This window comes from Lepidothrix coronata, unplaced genomic scaffold (genome assembly GCF_001604755.1).
Source record: "Lepidothrix coronata isolate B3197 unplaced genomic scaffold, Lepidothrix_coronata-1.0 Scaffold98, whole genome shotgun sequence".
Taxonomy (NCBI): Eukaryota; Metazoa; Chordata; class Aves; order Passeriformes; family Pipridae; genus Lepidothrix; species Lepidothrix coronata.
In genome coordinates this window covers 2305387-2312480 of record NW_016690278.1, presented here as the reverse complement: position 1 = coordinate 2312480, position 7094 = coordinate 2305387, and the positions used below count along the sequence as shown (strand labels likewise).

General features: G+C 43.9%; 1 protein-coding gene across 1 annotated transcript in view; it reads left to right on the top strand.

Moving 5' to 3' along the window:
• Positions 1-7094, top strand: part of PSD3 (pleckstrin and Sec7 domain containing 3) — a 110217-nt gene that overhangs the window by 3834 nt on the left and 99289 nt on the right. The window lies entirely within an intron of this gene.

Genomic DNA, 7094 nt, shown 5'->3' with positions numbered 1-7094 from the left:
TCCTTTTTTCTTTCCCTTTCCTTCCTTCTTTCCCTTTCCTTCCTTCTTTCCCTTTCCTTTTTTCTTTCCCTTTCCTTCCTTCTTTCCCTTTCCTTCCTTCTTTCCCTTTCCTTTTTTCTTTCCCTTTCCTTTTTTCTTTCCCTTTCCTTCCTTCTTTCCCTTTCCTTCTTTCTTTCCCTTTCCTTTTTTCTTTCCCTTTCCTTCCTTCTTTCCCTTTCCTTCCTTCTTTCCCTTTCCTTCCTTCTTTTCTTCTTCCTTTCCCTTTTCTTCTTCCTTTCCCTTTTCTTCTTCCTTTCCCTTTTCTTTTTTTCTTTCCCCCTTTTTTTTTCTTTTTCTGGTCTTTACTCTCTTTTATTTCCTCCCCGTATTTCCATTTCCTTTTTGTTATCCTTTTTCTTTCCCTCCTTTCCTTCTTCTCTTTTTTTCTCTTTCCTTTTATTGTTTTACTTTTTCCCTTTTCTTTTTCCTCCTTAGTTTTGTTTTTTCTCCTGTACGCTTTTCGCAGTTCCCTAAGAGAGAAAGCTCAGGCTCCGCTTCTGAGCTCATTATTGCGAGGTCCCGAGAGATACCAGCTGCACTAGGGAAGCTGCACTGGGACTCGCACCCCAGGGCTGGGACCCCCAGCCTGCATCCTGTGCGGTTGGTTTTGCTTGTGTCTCCAAGTAACTTGTCTGTGTAACACATTAGCACTGCTGCTGCACTGAGGAGCTCTCTTAATCTCACCAAATTCTTGAATTGGATGAGATGTTGTGGAAAACACCAGTCTTTGGCTGAGTAGCAGCACTGCGCTTTAAGGGCAAGAGTGGGGTTGAGATGAGTTTACCAAAGGTGTAAAATTTTAGAACATTAAGCATACACAGGGATGCTGAGGTGCAGCTGAGGTGTTACCTACGCTTCTCAAAGGGAACATAAACATTGAGTTGTAATGAGCTTGAACTTCACACAAACCCACTGAAGTTGCTAACTCCCATACAGATGAGTATTTCCGTGCCATAAACAGCAATTACCTGGCTCCCACAGAGTCCAGTTGTCAGGCAGAGCCCCATCTATATGTTATTGAAGTGATTTGCGTCTGTAATAGGCAACTGCAAGTACTACTGCTTTTGCAGCTTCAGTCACACTTTAATTCTGTCTGTGAGTAGGGCCATTAAAACAGGGAGAAAGTCAAATGCTGTATTTCTAATGAAACTGGTTGTTGCACAGCCAGCATTTGAAGCATTTGAAGTAATAGACTGCTAAGAGTCATCCAAGCCTTTCTGGTTTAGCTAGTAGAAAGAAACCTCTTTCTACTCCAAATGCTTTTTCATCAGTCATATCCTTAGTTGATGTGTTTCAGCAGATGTTACCAGTTTAATGCACTCCGTGACTCTGTCCTAGCGCTGTTGATTTACACAGTGAGAGTTGGTTTGGGGGCATTCTTTTGATGGGAGAGAGGTAAGGTTAACCATGTAGGAGACCCTGTGCAAATGCTTCCATTCAGTTACAGCCTTGGTCATTGCAGAGTGTAAGAACATCCTTTGTGGTAGTGGTGATGTTAAGAACAGTTCCAAGACACATGCTGCTGTCTTCAAAACCTGGAAAAAAACAAAAAAAATTAGGACTTCTTGATCCATACAGAAAATTCTTGCATAACTGACTTGTGTGAAAGTGGTCTTCTACTGCTGTTGGTGCTTGAGCAGATTATTTGATTTACTATTTCCATTTCTATGCCATCAAATTGAGAAGGAAAAGAGCAGTGAGGATCCTAATGAACATGCTAGTGGGTTTTATTTTTTCAGCAAGACTTTCTTTGCTGATGTCAAGTTGCATAGCTGAAAGACATGGATGTTGTTCAGAGTATTTCTCCTCCCCGCCTCCACCCCAGAATGGCCCTTTCTATTCTTGCCCATCGCACCTGGAAAGTTTGGCAATTGGTTTTGCACCTTCGATGTAAGGGATGGTTCGGGGTTTGATTCCTGTGGGCTGAAGAGGCAGGCTCTCTGTGGGAATACCACGCACTAGTGCCATGGAGCATCTCTGTAGGCAGTTGTCTCCAGGGGTGTGTTCTGAGCCAAATGCTGGGAGTTCCAGCGCTGGGGCAGCACAAGTCATTCACCACGCAAGGCCACCAGTGCAAAGGAAAGGATGCTTTGGCCACGGCTGATAAACTGTCCTTGCACATGCAGGACAGTTGATTGCTTGAAACAATCCCTGCTCCATGGAGAGACAGACTGGCAGACCTGGGGGCTGGGGTGATTTTTCTGAGGCGTTGCACGCGTTTCTTTTTGGAGAGTCTCTGTTTGCTTGCAAGGGCGTTCAGAGAGAGCAAGACACTGGGGTAGTGCTGGTTGCTGATTTAAAGATAATTTAGAGGTAGCACAATGTAGTGGCTTAGTGAAAGGAGCCCGAGGAAAGGAGGGAGGGGTAGTGTCTGCAGAGTAAGATTAGGTGGGTTGCAGGGTACCAGAGAGCCATCTGCCAAGCTGCTGAGGCTGGACAAACCCGTGAACTGCTGCCAAAGCTCAAAGGTTGGGGCAGTCAGCCACCAGCCAGAGTATCCTGCTCTGGGTCAGCTCAGTGTTCCAGGTTCTGAGGATCCCCAGGTGCAGCAGCTGCTAAAGTTGTTTGGTGTGAGTACTGTGGGCTTAGCCAGAAAAGGTGGGAAAAATGTCCCTGGGCTCAGCAAGGATATGTGCCACCCACTGTTCTTGAAGGGACATTTCTTCACAAGTGATTCCTGATGGAAAGGTGGCTTGTAGTGGAGCAGAGATTTCACAATCTGGCTGTCCCGCTCAGACCCACCCTGTGAACTGGGGGTTCCTTGCATCCTGGTGGGTTGTAAAATTGTATATGGGTCCTTTGGAAATTTGGCTGAGGGGGGTATGTGTGATAGGGAGCTTCTCTGGATAGTTGCCCTAAAGAGAAGTGGGTCTGCAGATGAACAAATTTAGGTCTTGTGCTATTTGCATCTTCTGAATATCTTTCTAAATGCATTCCTGTCCCCTCATACCTGTGGTAAGAGAGATTGTTTCCAGTCCTTTTTTCCTGTTTGCAGTGACATGAGGTTGGGGGGGATGGAAATTGTATGCTTCTGTCAGATGAAAAAGCTGTTTCAGACCAGCTCAAAGTGTGTGCCTGACACTATCATTCTGGACATAAGTGTCCTTTTCCTCTCAGGAATGGCACTGTTTGAAGTATCCTTCTGCAGTGTGTTTCCACATGCTTTTTCTGAGTGCAGCTCCTCCTTGCTCTGAGTTGTTTCTTGCTGTTGTACCAGCTCCTCTCCGAGACCACAAACTCCTGGGATGCTAATGCATCCAAACATTTATTCACTGCATTACAGGGATGAGCAAGGCAGGTTGTGGATGATGCTTGAAAGTAGGGTGGGGTTAGAGGTAGCCCTCTGGGTGTGGGCTAGGTTGAATCAGGAGAGCAGAGGAGCTCGGGTATTATCTAGCCCTTGAAGCTTGAATTGCTCCTGAATTGACTGTACTTCCTGGATGCTGTAAGCTAAACAACCTGTTTGGGCACTGGATCAGGCTGTCCTCGGGGATCATGCTGTCCATCAGAGCATGAGCACTGCACTTCCCCTCCACTGAGTGCCTCAGCCACCAGTGCTGGCTGTGGGAAGTGCATGGCGTTTGCTGTGCCTCCCTTCCTAACTGGACACAGAGATTTTCTGTGCCATGACTGCTGGGCTAAGCTGATGGAAACCAGGCTGGAGCTGGCTTTTTAGGATGGCCTGCCAGGGTGGAAGCATACTGTTCACTGTCACGATTGCTGAGGATGTCACATTGCAGCTTTTTGCCACCTGGTAAAAGGACTGCCTTGCACAGGGCTACGAGTTGGTCATGATGGGTCCTCTCCATATTCAACATATTCTATGATTCTCTGATTCTATGACTGAAAAGAGGGCATCGTCTTGAGACTGTGATGCAGTAGTTTGGGAGCAGTAACAAAACCACCTAAATGGCACAGATTACATAGTACAAGCCTCCCTTTTTGCAGAAGTGATGAATGGGGCTTGCTTTCTCTTCATGGCATGAAATGGCACACTGGCAGAGGTGGCTTACCTCCAAAATATATTCATTATCTTTTTACAACAGTTTTCAAATAGGAAGTGTCATGTGAGTCATAACTGCATCTCCTAGGTTGAACAAATGCCAAGTGTGATGGCAAGATTCACTTAAGCCTGGGATATGGCTGCATGTCAGCGCTAACAGAAGAACACTTACCAGGAAAGCCCTTTTCTCAAAAGAAAACAAACTCTAGTACCAGTGAGCTCTGGTTGTCATCAGCTGTCTTGTCTGTGGACTTGCTGTGACTTAACGAGTGGGACACTAGTGCCAGCTGGCCTGTGTTGTGCTGCTTGTGGGGAATGCATCATCTTTGATGTCTTCTGCCTTCTTGCCACGGCTGAAACTGCCTGTTGGGTCCTGGCTGTTCACAGGGCCATAGCTGTCTGAGGATGCTGCAGTCCTTAGCATGCACTTCCTTAGCAAGCAAACACTCTTGCAACTTTGTCTTTCCAGGCCCCCAGTGCTTGCACTTCAGGATAAATTTGTTGATGTCACTTCTAGCTTCTGCCTCAATTGTGCCAGAGGGAAGATGGCTCAGATCAAACTTCAGTCAAACTTCTAATCCGAAAAACTGTTAAATCCAGTTAAGTCTGAGAAAGAACAGTTTAGATGAAAGCTGTAAAATGAATTTAAATACATGATATGAAATAATCATGCAGAATCAGTGAGGTATGTCTTAAGTTAGAGGGAGCTACATGTCCCTTTTTGCAGCTCTGTTGCTGTGTTGCAGCTCTACAGTTGGCTTTTGCCACAGAGAAAATGCAGGTTTTTACACCTTTGCAAATGTAAATTCTTCCAGTGGGCTCCTGTGTAGAGTGGTTTGGGAGTTGGGTGTGGGGCATTTTTGTTTGTTTGTTTGGGTTGCTTTTGTTTTTGTTTTGCTTGGGTTTTTATTTGTTTGGATTTTTGTGACGTTGTTGTGTTTTTTTGTTTATTTTTTTTATTTTGTTTCTGTTTTTTTCTTTTTTTTTTTTACCATTCATTGTAATTGACTATTTTAATCACTTTGAGACACTGCCTTAAACTATGCTTGTAATATTGATTTGAAAAATGAAAATGAGCTTGCCCAATTCCTTGTCCTTTACTTCCATCCATAAAAGCAGTGTATATTTAGCTGGACACAGAGAATGTACAGCACATGGGAAAGGATGTGGTCTGCAAGTTTTCAAGGGACAGCAGAGGTTGGCATGTGTTTTGGAAAGAATTTAGTTGCTTAAAGACACAGAGGTAGCTTCTGGTAGGCTCATGAGGCATTTAGGCATATCCAAATTTTAGCTTCCATGGAGTAGAAATCTGAGTGGAGCAGACCTGTAGCCTGTATAAACATTGTTCTGCCATCTGAGATGCCTAAAGATGATGGAAGCGCACTACCTGCTGCAGAGAAGCAGTCTGTCAGTTTGCTAAATATACTTGGAACAGATTGATCAAAAACAGTAAATGCAATATGTCTACTACAAGCATCACTTAATTCTCTGAATAAGAGATGCTGTCTTTTTCTCTGAATAAGAGATGCTGCATTTCCCCACCCCAATGCTCCTTGGCATAACTCAGGAAAAATACTTGCACTGTGGCTTTGTTAAAAGTTTGGGGTGGTTTTTGTTTTTATGTTTTATATCTGAGAACATGGTAGTTCATGCAGTGAGCTAAAGCCTGCCTCTCAATGGGCTTGCTTTGATTCTTGCACATACCTTAGAAATAATGCATAGACATCCAGAGGTCCATACAGCACGCATCAAAAATCACTGACTTGGCAAACACAAAATGCTGAGTGACCTTTAATAGTAAGGTGTAATCATACAGACTTTCAACTAACATGCTGTTCACATTCATGCGGTTACAGCTCAGACAGCATCAGCCTTTGCATAATAAAAAGCATTTAATTCTGTATAACAGCTGACTGCTTCCTAACAGCTTCAAACAAACAACAAACCAAACATTTTCTTTAAGGGGAGAAAAACTCAAAGTGCAAGTGTACAACAAGGCAACCAGTCTGGAAACAAATTTCACCTTCAACTGCTTGACAGTAGTGCTAAGGCATCCTTTTTTTTTTTTCTTTTATTTTTTTTGGTCACTGTTTCCATGCTTTTTTCTAAGCAGTTTATTCTTGAATTGAGCCTCTCTTTAGACACTGAACTTTTGTGAAGTCTGCCTTTGAGCAGGGAGAGCAGCTCTGATAGTATCTGCACCCTTTCAGTTTTGCTCTCTCCAGCCTGATTGCTTACTGCGAGCCTGCTCCCGGTAAACACATCCCGAGGTCACTTTAGCCCAGGACAATGTATGAGGTTGCAGATGCCTAGAAAGTGTTTAGCTTGGAGATTCATGAGAAGGGTGCAATTTCTACGTATTGTTGTGGATTTGTGTCACTTGAGCTTGTTCACCCTCCTTGTTAGGTCCCTTAGTGTTTTAGTTTCTGTGGCATTGCTTTGCAAGGAGGTTGGTGGTTTTGACTACAAACTGTATGAGGAACTATCTCCTGTTTGGTGTGATTCTGACTCCTAATACCTCATTCTGTTGTACTCTGGGTGTTGCATTAAAAAAGGTGGTGAATTACCAACTGCTCTTTGTCTTTTTCAGGCCCTTTGCAGGCACCTCTGCCACATGTCGCTCAGTTGCCTCCTTCCTGTAGCTGAAAAGTCTTAGATGAGTTTGTTATCCCTCTCTAGAATCCAAACTTCTCTGCTGGACAACGGCTATAGGCAGTGTTCTCATACAAGCCCTTTCTTTCCTCCCCCACCTTCTGGCTCTATACATATCTCCCTGCAACTTCTGATAGTTAGGAATTAGTTTAAAACCCAGGCTGAGATCTCTTCCAAAACTTTGGCTGGCATTAAGTTTTGGCAGGTCCAGCTGAGGTTTAGCCATGCAAAAATCCTGTTCTTTCGAGTCTTAATCTATTTTGCTAATGCTTCAATTCCAGAATTGCAAGCATGTATAGTAGTGGTGGGGAGGTGTGAGGAAAACACAAATGTGGTGCATGAGGTCATATGCAATTAAAAACTACAAACCTCCGCTAGCAGTTTTGTTTTTTTTTTGAAG